This window comes from Osmia lignaria, chromosome 6, assembly GCF_051020975.1.
Source record: "Osmia lignaria lignaria isolate PbOS001 chromosome 6, iyOsmLign1, whole genome shotgun sequence".
In the NCBI taxonomy this organism is placed as follows: domain Eukaryota; kingdom Metazoa; phylum Arthropoda; class Insecta; order Hymenoptera; family Megachilidae; genus Osmia; species Osmia lignaria.
Genome location: NC_135037.1, coordinates 8,612,775 through 8,635,818, shown reverse-complemented (window position 1 = coordinate 8,635,818; position 23,044 = coordinate 8,612,775). Strand labels below are relative to the sequence as shown.

Sequence of the window (23,044 nt, the reverse complement as noted above, 5' to 3'; positions counted from 1 at the left end):
AATAACGCAAAAGAATTGATTCATAAAGTTATTTTCTGGTTCAGAGCGCTTTACTTAATTCTCTTTTCCCCAACGAGCTGCTTAAGGGAATTATATTCTTTTCCGAGGGACAAGTAAATTGATGCTAATGATATTCGTTTCGTTTTCAAATACCTCAATTTTTGCTCGAGAAACGTTACGACGTTTGTGAGAAAGCTACTTTTAGTAACGGAAAAAGGAATTATCCGTCTTTTGATCGTCTACCGGTGGTATCGTTAAAAGTTCTTGCTAATAAATTCCTCAATCACCGACCTGACAATTGTGCTATAGTGAGAGATAATTCGTTGATGACCCTATGGCACGTTTCTGTATTAATCAATGGAATTATTGAACAGTGTAAAGTGATTTACATATGTAAATAGTGTCCGGATTAAGAGTCTGTTATATATTGAAATACAATCTGTTAGCAAACAAATGAATTTTATCGATATATCTAGAATTTGTATTTGGACATTTTTTATTTTAACCCTTCCTGGGAAATTTGAGTTATTGATAGTAAAAATACAGTTTGACTTTTCTTCAAATTTTTATTTTTATAGAAAAGGGATTTTAAATATTTGTATAATGTAGTACTTTGATAAATATTCCAGAATTTCTTTCAGACGTTTTGAACACTCAAAGCAATGAAATAACAAACGACCTAGTTTGCCTATGGGGTGTGAAAAAATATTTATTTACGGACCGGTAATTGCATTTCATAGTGCATTTTGATTCGAATATTTACTTCTACCAGAGCAAAAATTTTATAAACTACTGAATTTTTTTTACTTACCTATTCCAATAATTTCTAATGGAAGGTTATTTGAAATTGCTAGATTTTCCTTTAAAAATTTTTGCGTTTTTTGACAAGACATAATTAAACATAAATTATCTTATACTCCAGACATCATATTTGACATGCATATATCATTGTGATGTTCGACCACTAAAGAGAAATGAGTTTCCCAAGAAGTGGTCCTTGCCCCAGTCGGAGAAATGGGGTCGATTGAAGTTGCTCGTTGTTTCGGTACAATGATTTTTATTTTAAAGAAGTGGTTGGTCCGAGCCAGCTAAGGGTGGAAAGAAGGCTACTTTCGTACTGTTTTGGAAAAATCAGGAACACTTAAGAAATGAGAGACATTGGGCGCTGGAGAAAGGAGAACTTATAGGAAGCAATCAGGAACTATGTTATTTTATGTACAATGATAATAATAATAATTATAACAGTGATACTAGGGGTGGTAGTGATGGTGGTACTAATAGCAGTAATAGTAATTTTTAAAAGTACAATCCTTATTTGTAAAAATAAAATTTAGAAAGTTAAAGTAGAACAATTATTTCTAAATAAATATGATTGAACAATAAATTGTAGGTGATTGTTGAATAATTGTTATCCAGAAATAGCAGTAAAGAAAGTAAACGTGTATGAACTTTGGCAAAATTTCGAAATTGGAACAATCTGTTTCCTAGAGTACAAGTGCAGTATGTAATATGTATGTATTCTGTTAGGTAGTTTCGACGATTCTCTTCATTAGCAACTTTGTTCTCTAAGATCAGCTCTTTGCACACTTTCGACTCTACTTTCGCCATTGATCGTATTTACCAAAAGTCAATCACAAGCTTCTTCCATTTACCTCTTACTAGGTATCGAAGAACTGGATAAAAGCCAGGAATCAAGGGTGTAGGAGTAATCAGTTCTTCCTTCAAACAAGAAAACCAATAGTAATATACAGGGTGTTTAACACAAAACCATACAATCCATTTTCTAATAAAATCTGGTATACCTTATAAGGAAAATATATTTGTACATAAATAAAATTCTCCTTATGTTTGAGATTAGAGTTTGAAGAAGAAACTTATAAAGTCGGAGCATGTTAAACGGACAGTTTTCCAACTTGTTACCGTACAATCGCAGATGTAAGAGAAGAAAAGCAATCAGGTCCGCTCTACTGGGATTTGTACCCGCGAGGTAGTCGCTCTACGTCACAGTAAAAACATAAACTACCACACCATCGAAGTCCCCTTCCATCCCTGAATTCCTTGGCTATAATTCTTCTGCAAGCCTATAGCTTTTTCTAGAAAAGATATCAGAAATTTGTCCAACTTACGGGCAAACGTGAAATTCGTAAGGTCGAAAAACAGCGAAAAGTTTCAAAGTAATAAAACTTAGCCGAGGAATCAAGAAGTGTTGTGAAAATTGAAAAATACGAGGACTACTCCAGAGCTGCGGGAATCCAATCCCTGTTTTCCCTGTTATAGTCTTTGTTATATCTAAGGGGTGAGACAAGGAAGAGTACCGTAGGTGGTCGGACGTAACCCGGTAGCCTGATGGTTATTTGGTACTTTGCAGACGTTTACATCAGGGACGAATACCAGGGCGATCGTCCGGAACAATGTCTTACATTGTAACCCAAACAAACAAGGGCGATGTGTTATTCGAGATGCTCAAGCAAGAGGTGTATAGAGAGTGATCAATAAGTCCTCGATAACTTTGATTCGAAATAAGAAAGCAGTAGCGAAAGATATGAAAATTTTATTTCAAAATGTTTAATGAGACTCAGAAATGACATAATGTTTTAATCTGACCTGAAAATTATTCCGCATAAATCTTGATCACTTGGAACATGTTTTCGGAAAAATGAGAAAATTCAAATGAAGAATTAAATATTACATATCTTGACAAAATGAGAAATAGAACGCTTATATTTTTCATGAAATAAATTTGTTTGAAAATGAAACTTGGAAAAGATTTCCATTTACCTACTTTGAACTTTTGCGTAATACTATGCTTCTAAAAATATTGAGAATTTCTTTTCTGAAAGAAAAGAATCTAAATATTGGTATATTTCTGTTAATAGTAATACGTTTGTATTATGTAAGTTTTCTCACTTTCCAAAATACCTTTTGTGTACACATAAATTCTGCATTTATCGCGATAAATCGTTATCATTGGAGACGGTTTAGAAATTTTCCTGTCTCATTCGCGCGAAAACGTTCCTCGCTGCCCAGCTGCATAATTCCTCGATAAAATTTTATGAATCCGTCGCGAAGGGAATATGCACATTGGCGCAAATGATATGTTGAGTGCGCTGGAAGGGTTAAAGGTTTGTAAATCGCTATAAATGCAAGCCAACCTATTGATCAGTCTATACAATCGAAATTTACGATGCGCAGAACAATAAGCGTAGAAAACGCGCCTACGTATCGAAACAGCAGGAAGGAAAGTTTCCGACCGTTTACTTTGCTGTTAGACCGTAAACATCTTTCAGTGAAAAGATCTTTGCACGTGCTGATAGCTACAATGGACAAAATATTTTTATAAACTCCATTTGCCGTTCAGTTGAAACCATAATCTCTCCAAATTGTAAAGAAAAGTTTATTTGTAAATTCTTTCTATCTCTAAAGAAATTTTTAAAATATATAAAAATTGCCAAAAAAAGAAAGATAGAATTAAATTTAAATTAAATTATTTCCACCTAATCGAATGATCGTATCACAGCAAACCTTTATCCAAACCAAGTGACTCGATTAAGGCATGCTTTCAGAAGCAAACAGTCTGGCAAACAGAAGGGGCGCAATTTTACGACCTTATGATCACTCCATATTGCAGAAATGATTTCTGAAAAGCTGAAATAACTATCATTGTATATTCTATAACTATCAGCGTAATTCCGATTACACTCATAGACTTAATATGGGTATGAGTTTCTGTGATCATTCCTCAAAGACACCACCAATCTCTGATTTTATTCTATATAAACACTCACAGTGGCCACTGTGATCGGCTTGCAAAGAATGGTCAAAATTGATAATCTAGTTTTTGAGTTAAAAAGTTACAAAAAATCCCTGTCAGTCATTTAATACCGGAGCTTTGCTTCAATGACATTATTATGGGTCAAAGTGACCCTGCATCAGTCACAGGGTATCTGTTTCTCGAGACGATTCATTTCCGCCTAAAATCACCGTTCAACATATTAATACACTCGTCATATTCATAAGTATCCAGAACGATATTAAAAAGCGTAAGTCGGTGTCCCTTTGGGTGCATCGTATATGGGATGCAATTGCATTCTTCGCAGCATGTTGCATCGGTGCGCGCGCACGTGTGTACGAAACACATGTACGAGTAAGGTACATACATACCTTGCATCGGTGTCCTATTTTCTGGGTCACCTTCTCCATTATCAAAGAATTCAGGTTTTGCCGAGATATACGCGGAACGAAGATAAACTCGTTTTAAATAGACGAAAAACTTGATTCCAAACTTTTCCTGTGAATAATTAAAAATGGTTATACGTCGCGCGATCAAGTTAGTTTTTAATGAGAACAACCGAATAAGCAACGGGAGGAGTAGGTATATTCGAATGAAACTAAACAAGCAGCGACATTATCGTTTACTCACTTAGGGAAAATGTGAACACACGCGACAGAAAGATCGATGCTTGCATTAATAAAGCTACAAATTTTCAGCCGTAAACCTTGTAAACGGTTTTTCCCTGGTGATTTTGCGGTTGGTACATTTGCGAACACGATATTGTATGCAGATGGTTTTAAAACGCTTACAGGTTGATAGCACTTCCTAAAAATGTTTATGTAGTAATTTTGATGAAATTTTGAGCTTGAAATTGAGAATTTGTACGGTATATTTGTGTCATCATATCAGATATTATCTGTTTCCAAATCGATCATTTGATGTTGCATAATTTAATAGATGTACAAATTAATTTGGTGTTTTTTCTTTATTTTAATTAAAGATTTATTTTTAAAAAACCATAGTAATTCCAATTATTGAAATAATCGTTATTATTATTATGTTGTCTTGTCACTTTTCAAATATTCGAAACCGCGGGAAAATATTCAAATTCAATACATTAATTAAGAAGGCGTAATACTAAAGGCACCGAATTAATTTATACACCTAATAATACTGACGTTTCCAGAACAAAGGTTTTGATATATCAATATTAATGTATAAATCATACACAGAATATCTACAATCTCTTAAACGTATACAATCTGTATTTCTTAATTTTTAATTGTAACATATATTCGTTTTAATTTCCTCGCAGATGTCCTTCGTCATCTAAAATATAATTTTCTATACATTTTATAAATTTCTTTTCTACGTTTAGTTACTATATTTCTTACGTTCATGAACGTCGCGGTCATGGTAAGGGAAAAAGAGAGGTTGTCGATACAACTTACCCCAATCTTTGTGAAACTGATTGTGAAGGGCGCATCTCCCATGGGGATAATGTGGTTTACAGATGGGGACGAGAGGGAACAAAGTATAGAATATGAGAGCTGTCCATGTTCTATCTTTTTTAATAACGATCATTACACTTCGTCCATTAAAAAATAATATATATTTTTATAAAAATTTAGAATTCCAACTGTGAAACTATTGTGTTTCTTTCTTACACTAAACTTAGAAATATACAAAACGGTTGGTAGAAAGTACAAACGACAGGTTCGTGACTGTTGCTATTCCGTGCTGGCAGCCTCGTAAATTTGATTTTTTATCACACTGTTCCTTTGATACTTGTATCTTTCTGAATATACATTTTATAAAAACAACGGCGAGCAACATTTCGCTGGTACCATTTTTAAAATACATTATCTAAAGAAAATATATAAAAGCGTCGTATTAGAAATCAAGTGCCTATCTTCAAACATCACTTTAAATATCACTTTAAACCAAGAATGATTAGAATTTGCTATGCTATGGTATTAAAAAATAATGCGCCAGCCATAAATAAAATAGGCACTCATTACCACCTTATAATTAACAATAACTAAAGATTAATAGGTGTAATTTATTCTTTTCAATTTTCTCTTAATTGAAGTACATCTAACTTTCATTATTTCAAATGAGTTATTTATGAATTTGTAATAATTAAGAGGTTGTTAATTAGATTTTCTTCAGCAGCTCCGGTAGATAAAGTGTTATTTCTTTAATTTCTAAGTGATTATTATCATTCTATAATATTTCTAAAATAAAAATTTGATGCTGATAAAAATGCGAAACTTTTGAAGGGTATACATATCGACGTGTTGATATACACTGTAGTCTGGTGTTGCACGTGTTCCTGTTATCGATCTCCCTAGCATTAACCTCCGACCGTTTTTAAAGCACTGTCAACTACAGCTCTTTAGCAGCTTAACTACAGATGGTTTCGCACAAACGCGCATAATTTACTAATTTTGTGCTCGATTTACGAAATATCAGCGAGTTCCTACTGTTCGGATTAACGTGAAGGTATATTCTGTCAATTTCTGAGAAGAAAATTACAGTTCACGTTCCTTCGCTAACGAGGCTGTTCGTCATGCAAATATTCCTGCACAATTTGAATTATCGACTGTGTAGGGGAGATCGGGAATGGTTGTCACATGGGTTGGTTGTCACAATTGTTATAAAAAAGAAACTAAACAATAGAAATGTACTGTTTGTGTTCTTAATAAATTTGGCTATTTAAATGTGTGACAATAATTACTACAGATAATGTGAATTAACTCACAATCTTATTGATAATATTTATAAAACTAATTTTTTATATAAACGTAACCGTGCCTAGTTTATATTAAACTATGTTTGAATGAATTTCCCTACGACTATAACCTTTTTTTTTTTTTACGTGGAGAAAATCTTCAAAAGACACCCCCAGCCCCCTTGGGGAGGAGCCGGGGGTAATGCCGGATTCCTACCGGCTAAAACCCCACACGGTGACCTACATTGGGCTATAGGGAGGGCCCCGGGACCTCTTGCGAACATACCGGGACTGCGACTATAATTTGTAAAAAAATAAAAATTAAAAAAAATGTGACAACCATACCTAGCTTGTTTTTCAATTTGGATTTTCAACGACAATGATTCCGCTATTCATATCGTAAAACACAGCAGCGTATCGGTGCAAACGATTATACGGTAGAAATTCACGATGCAGCTGAAGTAATGCATTCCAGATGTGCAAGTTTTTGCATAACGGTCTCGTTTATTAATTAAGACCGGCATCGAAGTGGTTTCCTTGATCAACGTAGCAGAATAGTTTCAGATAAATTAATTACTTTCCTTTCCATTTGATGCAAATTACATAAGAAGTTTTGTTTTATATTTCTGTTTCTTCTTTTTTTTCTCTACTTATGGTTATCAATAATCAGTTAAATCAGTAAAAATATTTTATAACAATTATCGTGAATGAACTTAGATAATTATTTGTCAAACTGTTCGATTACGTTTCAACTTTAATATTCTAGAACAACGGGTAAACTCAAGGGAGCCATTACATTTCTCGACAGTTTCCAAATTATTCATAAACAGTTCGGCGGTCGGTATGATAACAAATATCTTGTATATTACGTAAAGTTCCGAAAGAACAGCTCTTAAGTTTGTTCCGCTTTCGAACGCCACTTTCTTACCACTTCCCCATGGAACGAAGGGAAAGTAATACGTAAGCAATATTTTCAGAGAAAGGTGGAAATAGATCACGTGTAAGCGATATCCTTATCGATTTTGTTGACCCACATATTAATGCATGACTGGTCAAGGCAGCTGTTTTTGTCACTGTCGAACGTTTGGCCGTTCTATGAAACATAGGTATCTTTTTTTGCACCAGTGCGTTTCCTATAAATCTTCAAAGTAACACAAATTTCTGTCGAGTTCGTGTGAAGAAAAAAATGTTTCCATTTTAAAATAAATATACCTTGACGCTGTCCTGTATGTATTCCAATGAAATTCCTGCTATAGTCAATATTTAAAAACTCGCCAGATGGCTGTGATCATCGCAAAAGTTTTCCGCAACTTTCGCCATTTCTCAGGCATCGTGTTCTGAATTAGAAGGTTCCTCGAGACGTTTCCAACGGATAAAATGGATTTTTACTTTTCTTTCCCTCTCGTTTGTTTTCCCCGTAATTCTTGAAATCTTGAGAATCATTGTGCGCTACTTGCCCGTTTCTTTCAATTCTTCGCGCAATTTCACCATCTAAGAGATCCTTTTCTTTCAAGACTTTACTTCTTCACTCGGTTCTATTAGGATCGTGTGTAATTGTTTTATACAGTTTAAAACAGCTTTAAGAATCATCTATTGTTGTTTAGAAGAAAATATTAAATAAGAATTCAAATTTTTCTATAAATTAAAAAATTAGTAGATTCAATTATTTGTGTAATTTTTATCCTTTTCTGTGACTCGAAGAACTCAGTTGGGTTTCTATTAAAGAAAAATCGTTTTCTATCGCTTCTACTTATAGTCGTTGCAAAAATATAGCCTGTCGTAAATATCGTCTATCTAACACGTATAAATGGCACGTGTTTGATTCAAGCTTGATTGAGTCCTAAAATGAGAAGAGCTAATTAGAAGCTCGAATCAACGTTGAACGTCGTATGACATCGATTTGGAATTGGATCAATCTATTTAAAAAAATGTTTTAAACTCGATAAATACGTCGTTAACGTAGAGGAATTTTCTTGCTTCACAAACTATTCCCGTTGTTTACCGACGCATCAATTTGGTGCACGAGACAGCTTATTAATTACAGCATAGTGACCTGAATTTACCTTTCGTTATTACGAAGTTACCGCGTATAAAGCGGCACTTGACTAAAGGCTTTTAGGAAAATTATTCACGATTGTGTTAAATATTCTCGCGGAACGAAAGGAACGAAAACCTTTGCATACTTTCCCGCCAGGTCAAAGCGATACATTGATTGCTTACCTAATAAACAAATCGGAACGCATACGAACAAAGTCAAGCTTGATTAAACGTTGTATCATAAATGAAAATTTCATACACTATCGCGCTTCTGTTCTTCGCACAATAAACGGTTTTCATATAACGAAAAATTGTATAAAAGTTCAATATAAATCTGTGCAAATATTAAATTTGATATACAGGTAGGTCTCGATTAGTGCGAGTAATAAATCCCATGCGAGATTGTTCGCATTATTTGAATTCGTACTATTCAAATATTTGAAATATAGGTGTATTCCTATATTTTCTATATTTCAAATATTCGAATAGTACAAATTCAAATAATACGAACAACTTCTAGGATTTATTACTCGCACTAATCGAGACCTACATTCAAAAGTAACAAATGAATGTCCAACCAAATTTTAGATTATAACAAAAAATATGAATATTAAGAATATAAAGTGTAAAAATGATTAAAATTTTAATTTTGATACTATGTATACACCTTTATCCGAGTTTTAGAGCATTAGAAAATTACTAGTAAAATGAAGTAGCTAACTGAACTAATAAACCAAGTAGAAAATTACTAGTAAGCTAAAGTATACAGCGTGAACTATATTCCGAAGGTGTAATACAGTGTAAGCGAAATAGAACCAACTTATTTATAAAGTTACATTAAACTTAATTACTTAACGTTAGGTAACAGTAGAAACCATTCAGTATGAGCACCCTTGTATGAAGTGCATCAAAGTTCAACAAGGTAGCAATGTTAATTTAACATGATTAATGCAACACGTTGCAACATCTTCAAAATTCAAAATAAACTCGAGTTTTATCATATGTCGATGGAAATAAGAAAGTAAAATAAAATTCAATGCATATGTTACGAGTTCTTGGAAAAATTAATTAGAAACAACTTTTTGTAGAAAACTTTACTTGGACGTATAAAAAAATTTCTGAAATCAGGTTGAAACTGAAAAGACGTTCATTTGTAATCACTAGGTGTTATTAAATTCTATTGCGCAATCTTGATAAGTTTAAATCACAAAAAAATGGTAAGGCTGCAAACTCAAACAAGTAATAACACAGTGCTGAAGCCTACGACCATTTGGCTAGACGCCAATCAAGCTTGACTACTGCTGCAAATGCGCACAAAGCTTTTCCTTCGTGTGTACTTTTATTCGTGTATTTCCTAGAAATGGACTAATTTAGATTAGTGGTGCGTTTCAAATTATTACCATACGAAAGTACTTTAGAATTCAATTAGTTGCTATAATTCAATTAATTATTGGAATAATCGTGTAATAAAAATAAATTATAGAACCTTAGAACTTTAGAATTAAAAAATTTTTTTTAATTTTCGAATGATAAGGAACACCAATGAAAATGAAATTAAAAATCAATCATTATATACATATTTTCTTAAATATAGTATTGTTGATACGTATTCTACATTTATAAGGGTGGTTAATGATGAATGCTCATTAGCATTTGTGGCGTATGTAATTATGTAATAATCAATAAACAGACAATTGCTGCTGCATTTTGTGGTCCATTGTGTACGCTAAGTACACGAACATTACAAGTACCTAGCATCGAAGAATAATTGCTTTACCTAATAACCTTGTTATTGGTGGTAATTTTATACAGCCCCATATTTTGAATAATTTCTTGCCTTTTTTTAATTATAACTTAAGAAAAACTCGAGAATAGTAATTCATTACGATGAATTGAAAGCAAGCCGAGATCTCTTTTTTCTTTTATCATTCAAGATTTAGTTCGTCTGGCAACGAAAGGTCCGATGAAAGAAAGAAATCTAAATCTACATAGGAAGCCGTTATTGGCGTGTAGCCAAGGCTCTGATCGAATGTGTATCCACGTTCTTTCTCGGTTGCTAGCAGAATCGTATTACCACCTTGAAATTGGTTAATAGCTCGTGGCAGCATACTGCCGATACCATTGAGAAGAAAATGGGAATAGTTAACACCTTGGTCACGTACGTTCCTGTTTGCATAGTAAAATAATACCGTGTTACCGGCAACCGCTTTCACACATCTGGCTTTACTACACGAATTCCTATTACCTTTTTTCATTTTCTCCTTTCATCTTCCTGTCTACCAACATCTACGACTGCTTCTTTATCTCCATCCTCTTTTTTCGGTCTTACGAGAAGCTACCAGTCAGGATATATTTCACTTTGAACAACCCGTATCAACATCCTTCGTGACATTTGAAAGTGTCACGTGGCTGCGAGAAGTGCATGCAAATAACACGAGGTCATCCCGTAACTCACTCAAATCAGAATTTTATTAGAAGATTTCCAGGAACTGTAACAGTCGACGTTTATATCGAAATGTTAGATAAATTAGAAAATTTCGAGGCTGAAAAATACACTGTACTTTTCGATCAGCTGACGACGCAACACGTGCGTCATTGATTCTTTAGCAAATTTTACGTACAAATGATACAAGAAAGCTTCTCCTTTGCAAAAATGGAACAGAGTTTCTTAAAGGCTATAGAAATGCATTTTGTTTGAGTTTCTTCGCTATGTCGAGTGAGGGTTTAGGGGTTCTTATCTGCAGTGGTTTCAATATGGCGTTGTGGTTTGCACAATACCCCTTTCAGCGCTCGGTCCGTCCATTGAAAATAACAGAAATCAATTGAATGGGTCTCTTCTATCGCGAAGAGTGTCACGTGGACTAAATAAGTAGTTAGATCCAATCAGACGGATGTTAAGGTTCATTTAACACATTCACCTCGGTATCGCGCATGAATTTTCACACCAAGTTAGATATTCAATTGCAGCTAGATGAAAAGTTGTAAACAAAAATTTAACGATGTTATCTAAAATTCGGAAGAGATCAAACACAATTGATTAAATTGGATGAGAATATTTTTAAAAGCGTTCCAGTTTCTACACGATACGTGTAGCACGAAGTACGGCAAGTTTCCGAAGAAATCGAGCAGGAAAAATTTTTGACTTGAACTACTTTACTAGCGGAACTTGCCTGTCTGACCAAGCCCGAGTACTTTTTACTTTCCACGGATTATTCTTTTTCGTTGGGACTTTGTTCGATAGAAAGATCATAGTGTTTCGACCTCAACGGGGTTTCGAACTGATCTCGTATAAGTTTATCGGAAAATTTTCGTTGCTCGATGAAATCGTAGCGGTGCAGAGTTTTCTCGGTTACGTAACCGATTTAAACGCGATTACGAATTTAATATAGATATGGAATTTCTGAAACATACTTTTTCTACTCTCACTTAAGAGTATTTACTACGAAACAATTTTTAAGTACAATTAATAAAATTCTCACGAGTAATATCTGCTCGACTGAAAATCTTGCAAGAAGCTGTGACGAAGGAAAAATGAGGGAAAAATTAATGAGTTTTCAGCAAAAAAGGAAATAAGACATCATTGGCGTGACGGTGTGAGAAAATACCTCGCACCTGTGTAGTGTGTTGGGAAAGAAAAATATAGTAGAAAGACGGAGCTATCGAGTGTATAAAAAGTGAAGATAGAAGGATATTCGATGGCGGATATCGTGCCAGGACGGCCAAGCGTAGGATCAGGATCTTCGCAGCTAATAATAAGGGAAATCGTGAAAATAGAGATGCCACTAACGCTTGCCTATTGAATACGATAGTTAGTTACCTAGACTGTTTACAGTTCTTCACTTTTCACAATTTCAGGAATTGCAGCAATAAAGAGGTATTTCTTTCTAAAAAATTCAAATACGTACACTACCGTCAAAATGTTTGGAAACAAAGAGATTTAAATAAATAATTCAACTGCATTGCATAATACATAAAATATATACTTCACCTATATAGTAATATAGAAGAGAACAGTATTACAGTGGATGATCGTATTATTATGAACAGTTTGAAATTACCACTTATTTGAAGTTTGATGGGGAATGGAATCCCTTTTTATTGCAAAACTTACTGTTATATTTTTATTATTATGATATTGCTATATTTTACAACTTTTATAATTTAAAACACAACGCCCTTGGCATCTATAATTGCCTGAATACGTCTCGGCATGCTTTCCATATTTTTTCGGCAATTTTCTAGCATTTCTGGGTCCTGATGCCGTACGAATATAACTTTATCAATCAGTTGTTGCTTGTTAGTTATTGTCTCTGATGCAATACAATGCTTTAATAATTTTCATAGATTTTCTATTGGGTTTATATCTGGTGAGTTTCCAGGCCACGGTAAAACTTGAACTTTTTTATTAGTTAGGTAGGCTGTTACGGTTTTTGCTGGAAAGAGTATATTACACTTTTATGGAATACATAATAGCATCGGAAACATAAAATATGTAAGTTTTCCATCTGTTCATAATAATTTGATCACCCACTGTAGAATTAAGCAAAAGAATACAATGTAGAATCACTTACAGTACATTTTTAATTATTTTTTAAAACAATTCAAATGTTTCCAAACTTCTTGGCGGTAGTGTAATAATAAAATTAAAAAAAAAATTTTTCCATCAAATCCTTTTTAACTTTTCTTCAATTTATTTGAAGTTTAATTAGCGTTCCACAATCTTTGAGTGACAGTGTATAAAATATTCAGCTCTTATATCTTTTAATTTATTTTTTTTATCACGAAACATATTTTCTGTTAGGAATATACGGTCAGTGTAAGTAGTATAATAGCAAAAACTTGCTTAGTTTAAGGTATTAATCTAGATAGCCCGGTAAAAGGTGGCCGAGGAATATCTGGCGAAAGAGTATAAAATTCAAATTCATTAACCCCGACGGTATAAAAATGTTAATTTACAATTACGACTGAATGGATAAGCGTGCGTACAGCTTGGTATACGTAATTTTATTCTTCGATGATCTTGCGTTAATTGTAGATCGTTAATTGTAATCAAGCCTTCTTATGGCGGAACGATCGGATTTTCCTTCTGTTTTAACGAAAATAAATTCTTTCAAAAATGCACTTTTTTTCAAGTAAGTCGAGTTACATCGTAATTACGATTCAATGGCAATACTCTATAAATTCCTGATTAAAAATTCGAACGATTCCTTTTGGTTGAAAATAGGGAGAACTGACAGAGGGAAACCTTCCATATCTTGTTAATCTTTACGAGTCCTTGCTTCTTATTAAGTTAGTTACATCGGAGCGCACGGAGAGTGCAATTGAACTTTTCTTTTGAATAGAATCATCCAATTTTCATTTTATCAAGATCCTGAACTCCTCATTTTCTTCTATCTTCATTCATAGAAATACTGCGAATTGGCTTAGTCAAAAGACACCTTACATAAAATTACTATGTTGAATAAATGATTAATTAATTAAAGACACCTATCCGTGAAAAATTCTAACGCGGTTTAAGTATCGTTTGGTATCGATTTGGCAAATTCTCCTCGGTAAAATTTGATTTTAACGCCGTAAGGTACGCGAATGAAATTTATGTACCCTTTATCCCGAGCGGGAAAAATATATGGAATAATTTCACTGTTAGCTGGCTCCTTTCTGCCAAAAATTATTCACACTCATCGCTCGCTCCAGCGAGCGTGTGCATGAAACGCGCTGGGTGGAACCTTCTTACCTAAATGAGTCTCGCGTTTCTTATAACAAAGGTAGGAATACGACATAATATTTTTATATATTTCAGCTTTATTGATCGTTGCTCGATTGAAAGGAGTCAGTGACAGACACCATATTTTTTCGATAGGTTCATGATGAACAATGCAATTGTCTTAATTCCATCATTCATTGCATCTGCATCCGCTTTAACAAGCGTTTCCTGATCCTACTCTAGTAGTCCGCAATCTGCAATATAGACAGTATGCTATTGAAGAAAAATTCCATGGAAACATCGGTCTGTTATTTAGTACGACTCCGCTGCTTTCACGAAAATCTTATTAATCGATATACTGTGTACCGACTATGTAATGGGATGTTTGAAACAAAGAGAGTAAAATTATAATGGCCATTATAAGCAGCAGTATTCGGTCCCGTTCAACCATTCAGCATAATAATTTCAGTATCTTCCGAACTTTTCGTAGCGATGTGATAAGGTAGCCAAAATTGAACCTTCAAACACCTTATCGTGATACTTAACGTTTGAACAGCGGAGTCTGGGTCAATCGTGATCCAAACTTACGAAGCATATACAAAGATATTAAGCTAAAGTTAAATGTATAATTTTTGAAGGAAAGGGTTTCATAAATTGGAAAAGTAATTTTTGAAGGAAGAGTGTAAAATTTAGAAAATAGAAATAATGTGAAATGAAAAATTAAATTAATATTAGGGCCCTCTCCGTGGTCCGCCGTTCGAGGGTTAATTAAGAGTTAATTAAGATTTAATTAAGAAGGTTAAAGCATTATTAACATAAAATTAATTTTCTGTCATTTTGTTACAGGTCTGAAGCGATTGTATAACTGCAAAGAAATCGTTAATGTTGTCCACATTAAATTCGAGAGGGTGAGTAGAATTTTATGAAAAAAATTTCTTTTATTATAATTCGAATAAAACGATTTTTCAGGGGCATGTTTTTCTGAATATTGATCGTCGGTTTGGACCCTCAACATTTCATAATACTTTTGTTCTTTACTATTTCTTTTGTTTAAGCAAAGAACTTCGTGCCTATCTGTCTCATTCCGCGCTGTACTCTATACGTTTATCCGTTCCTTCTCTCGGGTTTCTACATTGTTTCAGCTTTTAAAAATAGTTTGTTTGAGCCGTTCTCTTTTCACTTTTCCAGTTCCTTTGTTAGTTACAGCTTTTTTTCTTCTTTCAAGCTTTTTCCTTTCTCTTTACCCACTTTTTTACACGTAAAGTGTCCTGTTGGTACGGAATGGTTTCAAATCATTCTTCACATTCTTCAATTTTTCTTTATTGCCCGCATTTGGTTCAGAGTAATTTTTCTTTATCATTCGTCATATTCAACGATCATTAGAATTAATTTCGTATACTTGAATCTTAACTCGTTAATTTTCTATTTATCATTCGAGTTCATTCTAATTAAAATTCAACACTTATTAACACTTCCGCAAAAGTATTTCCTTGTCGATGCGACCGATTTCCCTGATTTCGTTAATTTGGTTGAAAATCCCTAACGCGCGTGGATTATACGAGGGCGTGAATTTATTTAGTGGGAACGTGGCTTACGGGGGTGGAAACGTACTAAATTCTGTAGGCACGAAAACCGTCGACAATCAACGTATGTATCAGCGAATGGAAACTAGATCTAATTTATGTGTTCGGATCGGTTCACGTATACGTGCTTCGCCAACCGAATATCGTCATATTCAAGAACCTTCAAAGGTTTACCATTTTTCGTATTTTCCAAAAGGGTGATATTTTTGAAAAAGGAAGCTACATTTATTACTTGCTGTTTCACGCAACAAATTTGTAAAGATCAGTACGTCGTACACATAAGTACCTGTTGCTCTCCTCATTCACTGTATTTCTACCCCCGTTGTTAAATACAAGCATAAAAAATTGTTCTAAAAGCAAATAATGTTTTGTTAGGAAACAGGGATAATAAAGGGAGGACATAACAGAATCTGGATCGTTGTGTGTAGGTAAAACATTTACCTACCTCTGGTTCGTTCCTTCAAAGGGGCTACTCAGCTTCCACTTTACTACTATAACGCTTTAATACTATATAGGAGACTAATTAAGGCAGTTAAACTTCTCTTTTACGCGAAAGAAATCCGTAAAAATGTGTGGCTCGTTAGAAAACTAACTCGGTTAGGGCTTGAAACTTTCGCTTTCGAACGATCTTACGCCTGGCGGATGTTTCTAGATCTTCCAAAACATTTTACCCTTTCTTGCGAGGAAGGAAAAGAAGGGTGGTATTTTTTTCCAAGGTGCTCGAACAAAGTTTGCCTCTTGAAACAGAGGAGTTTCTAATAGAATAAAGATTGTAAACTCCATGGTGAAATTGAGGTAATTCGTTTAATCGTTGGGGAGTCTCGTCATTCGAGGGAATGCAACAAGTTTACTTTTACTTCTGCAAGTATATTTTATACGTAACTTTCGTTCCAAAGTTACAAATTCCAATAAAAAATTATGTATTGGAATTCGAAAGGGTATGCCTTGATATTTGAATACCCAGTTTGCAGTTACAAAACTGCAAAATCTCCGATTCCACAATGGTAGAGAATTCCTGAATTTCTTTTGTTACAAAGGATTTGGAATGTTCACCCTCTTGTCGAGATACGCTACAGTTACGTACTTACCTGCTGTTTCGAGGGTGAGGTAGGCCGCGTTGAATATCGAGAACAATTGGAGCACAGATCGAATCTCCTAATGTGAGCAGATACTGGAATATGGGCTGCTGCGCTCGAATTGACACGCACAGAAGCCATTTATTAGATGGACAAAATGTCACAGTCTGAATTACCAACGCGACACGTATTATGCCATGCGTCTTCATGGGAAGTAAACTGTCGTTGCTGACTATTATTCCCATTTGACGACTTTATCCTTAATTACCAGAAAGATTTATTGTGAATCACATAACAGATCAATGCATTTTTAAATTCAACAATTTTTTAAGGAACAGTGTAAAATTTAGAAATTGAAAGTAAGATGAAATAAAAACTTAAATTAAAATTAGGGATCTCTCCCTGGTCCGTCATCAGAGGGTTAACATAAAATATAACAAACAATGCAGAAATTAATGTGTTTAGTCACAGAAAGGTGTTAACCTTCTTTTTTTATTTTTTATTTGAACACTCTGGGAAATTGAATTTTTCAATACGTAAAATTTGCAAAACTTAAATGAGTTTTAAGAAGGTTATAGATATACTCATAAAAGTGATACACACATGTGATATCGATCTGAGAACTTTCTACTTGGGCGTGGCTCAGGAATTCTGAACAAGAATTCTTAACATTTACCACATTTTCACAAGAATCACAATTTTTAATTGATCTCACTTATACTAGTTGAATAAAGGCATCTCTCGTCACGGTACCACTTCTTAACATTTCATCTCTTTTCGATGCTTCATATAATCTTCAAAGGTTTTTTCATTGGTTTTCTTTCATTTTTGGTTTATATAATTTAATTTTTCAGCTTTATGGATTTGAATTTTTATCGGTTTTTATAACAAAGAATTCGAAAAATCGAGCAATTCCAATGAAGTTTATTGAAGTTGACAATTTTCTATGAATATCCACATTTATATTATAATGTAATTACCGTTCATTTTATAGATAAACGTTTATAGGAAAGTTAAGTTTATGAAAAAGTAAATTCAATAAAGACTTAATAATTTTATTTTTTAACACGATGATGTTAAATTGTATTTCGGTGTAATTCTTTCTATATTTTACTTAAACAGATTGAAATTAATTGAAGTTCCCTCGTCGGTAATCTGCAGAAGTTACTCTTGGAACGTTATCCTGTGTAATTATAAAATTAAAACAGATTTAAACGTAGAATAAAATTTATATAATACTGCTGCTTCAGATGCCTTAGCTGGTAAAAGTAATTTCGGTTAAAGTTTCATTTAAATATTTTCACTACTTAGCTTATCGCTGTTGAAAATTTCTAAAACGGATTAAAAGTAACGAAGAATATTTATCGAAACATCAAAGTAACGGTTCGCAATTTAATATGCGCTGCAACTCTGAAGTTGTATCTGTATTTCTATTATCAACGCGACTTCGTTCTATGCATAGTTCATAGATCCAAACCACTTTGATAATCAAATTAAATGCAAATCTCAAGAGTTTGGCGCACAATTCTTCCATCGCCCTCTTACAACTTTTGCTTTACAAATACCTATCTTCCCGCTATAATCAATACGTTATAAATAAGTAGTAAGTTCTCATACATACTTGAAGATTTATGAAAAAACTTTTAATTGATTGATATTTAAATCTATTACATTACTATAAAAGTAATTTACAAGAAAGTTACATCTGTTAATGTAATTATTATCAAGATTAGTGCCACTAATTGGATGTTTGCTAATGAATTGTTTAACGTCTGGACATCAACTAATATTGCCTTATTAAATGTATCATACTAAACGTATTAGAGCTTATGAAGGACAGCATCGTAAGTCAAGTATAATTAATACCTTTATGAATGGGTCAACTGTCGAAGCTAGACGTGCACATAATGTATCAAAGCATTCCGGTTTGCAACATCTAACACCGGTAGTTGAACGTTATAAGCTCGTATCAGACGTGTATCGTAGCAAAATATTAATTTAAATTTTAAATTAACATCCGATGATCGATCCCACGAATTTTGTATAATCGAATGATTAGCGATGTTTAGCCAAGATTTAATTATTTCAGATAATACTGAAAAATTTGAAGGGGTAAAATAAGTTCATAGAGGGTTATAGCTATTCAGTTGCAAGGTACAGTCGCCAATTTTTCACAATTCCTCTTAAATCTCTTTCATCTTATCCTCTTAACAAAGACGGATTATGTGATATAAACACATGAATTTCTCTGGGTTTTATCCTGACAAGCGTACATTTTTCCCTCGTTCATCTGAAGAACGTTCAATGAAATTCTTCAAATTTCCTGTTATCTTTCTTTTCTTATTCATCCCGAGTATGATATAAAATATTTCGACCAAACAATGCCATCAGAATTCCAGCCCCGAGAAAAGTTCGATTTCATTTCAATTAACTGCTTCTTAAAATACTCATTAACAGTTCCGAAAGTCCTTTTGACTTACTTCACTAAACTGAGTTTAGAAGTCATTGAAAGTTTTCAATGGATCCATAGAACGGTAAATAACTACGTCCCCGAAGGAATGCAATGCCGTCCTTTAAAGACTTTTTTGGTGAACGACTTTTCCAATTGTCCTGCGAAGACTTTGTGAAAATTCTATAAATTGAATGGATTTCTCAAAATAATCAACGTGTTGAACATTAGCAACTTCGTATAAAATACAGTCTAAAATTATTCCTTAATTAAAAGTTTTATTGTTACAATTTGTATTAACATTACCAATTAAGCTCTAGGAAATTTCTAACAACTATACCATGCACGAAGAAAATTGGGGTTGATTCGTTTGCTTATATACTAATACATGTCGTTTTATATAAAATAATTAGAAATTTCATACAAAGTACTCTGCAACATTATTCCTTAATTAAAAGTTTCATTGTTACAATTTGTACTAGTATTGCCAATAAAATTCCAGGAAGTTCCTAACAACCATACACGAAGAAAATAGGGGTTGATTCATTTGCTTATATACTAATGCATTATCCTTTTTTACAAAATGAATTCGTGTTTCAATTAGATATATCGACGTGTTTTGATTATCCAAAATTAACCCATACGTTCACAGTAAACCTGACGACACACGTGAATGCAGGTACAGGGTAGATAGCAGGTGAACGAACGAGTTAATGGAGTTTGATAGGATCGATCATGAAACCTCTAGCAGTAGCGGTGATAACGTGTCCATCGTCGAGAAGCTACTACATGTTGCACACATATCACTTTATATCACGAACGCGTGCACGTTAGGGATGCACCTGAGCACGTGTATACCAATTTGCTTACCATCTATAGATCACCATTCGTGAAATTACTCAGATTTTTGGTACGCCTCTATATTTCGCTATACACGTAGTACCTACCCTTGCTTTGAGTGACTGTCAAATTGACGGTACTATTTCCATGTATCTTAATAGTTCGATTTTAATGGTAAAAGCTTAAAATAAACGTGTATATCAATTTGCTTATCGTCATTAGCTTACCATTCGAGAAATTACTGAAATTTTTGATATGTCTTCATATTTCTCTATATGTATACTCCTGTTTTGAGTGGCTGTCAAATTGACGATATTATTTCCTTCTATGTTAATATTTTGATTTTATTGATAAAAGCTTAAGATACTGTTGAACATGTTTCGTAGGACGGAGTCACAATCGACCCGGCTCGGCTGATTATACGTCAAACAACAAATGAACCAGTTAATGGACTTCTGTAGCACCAATATGTACATAGAAGCCGCAGCTAGCAATATTGATAAAAGCTTCAAAATACAGCTGTTTTCTTACGTGTATACAACGATCTACATATATACATACCTATTTCCTTTATCACTTATATACCATTTCAGGTACATGTAAGTACGTTTATGTCTTTTCAACCTGGCTTCGATTGATATTTATACTACTCTATTGAAAGTGAATGTATACCTTTCCATGGACATTATTAAACCATCTGTCAATTTGTTTATCGATCGTTCTAATATTAAAAAAAATAAATAAAAAGTTTAATAGGTAGGTATTATTGAACTGATTAATAATAAGTTCACCCTCGTTCTGAGGGTTAATCACTAGTTTCGATGCAGTGGTACAAACTTAGGTACCTTTGAAGATACTCCATCATTTATTTTCGCAGTCACAAAAAATTTCGGTTGCAGAGGGTTAATTTTTTGTCAAACGTGGATGTGCGAAAAAACAGGGCTGTGCGAAACTTAAAAGCACACGTAACGCAATATAAACGGCCCCATCGACCGCCCCACATATTACACGTCTTCCCCTCGTTTTCTCGTACCTCCTGGCCCGAACTACGGTCAATTGGCTTCCGTCTATTCAGAGATATGGAGGTACATGTGGAAGTTCAACTTTGACATCTGTTACAAATGCCAACTGTAATTTTCTTTCTCGGATTGATGTAATTGAAATCCTATAAGAACGTAATTTTCTTTCGATCGGTTTAAGTTCACTCTATTTTTAAGTTTAATTTGTACCTCTCTAGTTTCTTATTTTCTTTCTCAAACAAATTTAACGAATCTTTTATTATAATTAAAAGGCATTATATTTAAGACTGCGATTGAAGAAAATACGAGGCAACCCAGAGGAATGGCATTGCGTCCTCCGGCATGCAACGAAGGCCACAATTTTTCCCCCGATACATTTGCTGACGAGCACTTTGATGCTTGCCCGTGTTGATGCCGGAAACATTGTTTCGCAAAAGAAAATAAATACCGCACTGTGATGAGATTTAACCATGATTTTATAAAAGCTTTCGTTGCGATGGCGAGGCGGAAAGTAATAGAGAACGCTTCGAAGGAAGCGTAGGAAGGAAGACAAGTTTAATGCAACACTTTTTGTCCGTGGTAAACCGTGAGTTGAGATATAAATTCGTGATTTAAAACGTATAACCGGAAAAATAATGTCACGTTGATTTATCTTTGCCCTTTTGTGGGAGACATTTTTCGGAAAGATAGATTTTAGACCGATGTAAATGTAGGATCAACAAAAGAAGAAATAATTCGACAGCCAAAGAATTATATTCGAAGTACGTTGAAACTTTAGAGCTATTTTAGAAATGAGAACTATAAAATTAAATAAAAAATTGAAACACTTAAATAGAGATTATATAGGTAAATAATAACGATTTTGAATTTATGGAGTTTTTCTATAGAAAGTTTAGCCAGAATTTCAATATTAAAATATGGAAAATACATCAATATTGAAATACACAGATGAAAATGTGTTATCAAATAATTGTGAAATGCAGAGGGTTGGATATTTGTGAATTTTCCAGTCGGTTATGTCAGCTTTAAACGCGCTCGATATTGCACCATAATATCTGCAACGCAAAAACTGGAGTCAGGGCTGAATGAAAAAGTGAAAAATGCGGAAAATCGAAAAAAGCCGACGAAACAAAATCCACTGAGAGCTTCGTAGATTGATGGCCTTTCGTTCAACTTCTCATAAACATCTCTCAATTTTTCGAACGTTTGAAAAATTTCCCGATCATTACCCAATCGTCAAAGGATTTAAACGTCATTACATTACATCGATAATGAGCTTTTAACTTTTAATCTCGTTTACTTATTAATCCCTTAAGTGTTCCTATATTAATATCGAAGTAGCTGCATTAATTTTTTATTTTGGGGAAATTAAATTTGCAAATAATTATCGCTTTTTGATTACATGCGTGTAAGTAAACTTGGGGCTCTCTCCGTGGTCCGCCGCGCCGTCCGAGGGTTAAAACGAGCCTGTACAACCGGAGACCTTCGGGGCAGCTCTTTTATCGCCTCGGGTGATCGCTTACCACAACTTCGTCTTATTGTCAGAGGGCAACAGTCACATAATGGGTCAAGGCGACCAAAAGGAACGATAGAACTTTTATAAAAGCTCGTTTCATCCTTAGTAGTAAGAAAGAGATGGACGATAGCAGAAAATTTTATTTTCTGCATTTTGTATTTGTTACAAAGATAATTACATCCGCTACAAAAAATTTGAAATATTCGATTTTCTCCGCCTCTTCCTATTGTATATTGAAACACAAGAGTTCCTCAACACCAGTCGATTCTATTTCGGCGAACAAAAGAAAATGGCGGTATAGTTAATTATCGCGT

The 23,044-nt window shown here is 33.9% G+C and overlaps 1 long non-coding RNA gene across 1 annotated transcript in view; it reads left to right on the top strand.

The window, feature by feature from the left end:
- Nucleotides 1-22,045, top strand: part of LOC117607656 (uncharacterized) — a 45,331-nt gene extending 23,286 nt beyond the window's left edge. The window contains exons 3-4 of the long non-coding RNA XR_013062280.1: nt 15,094-15,155; nt 20,582-22,045. This is a non-coding gene — a long non-coding RNA (uncharacterized LOC117607656). The remainder of the gene's footprint in view (nt 1-15,093; nt 15,156-20,581) is intronic.
- Nucleotides 22,046-23,044: the final 999 nt, after the last annotated feature.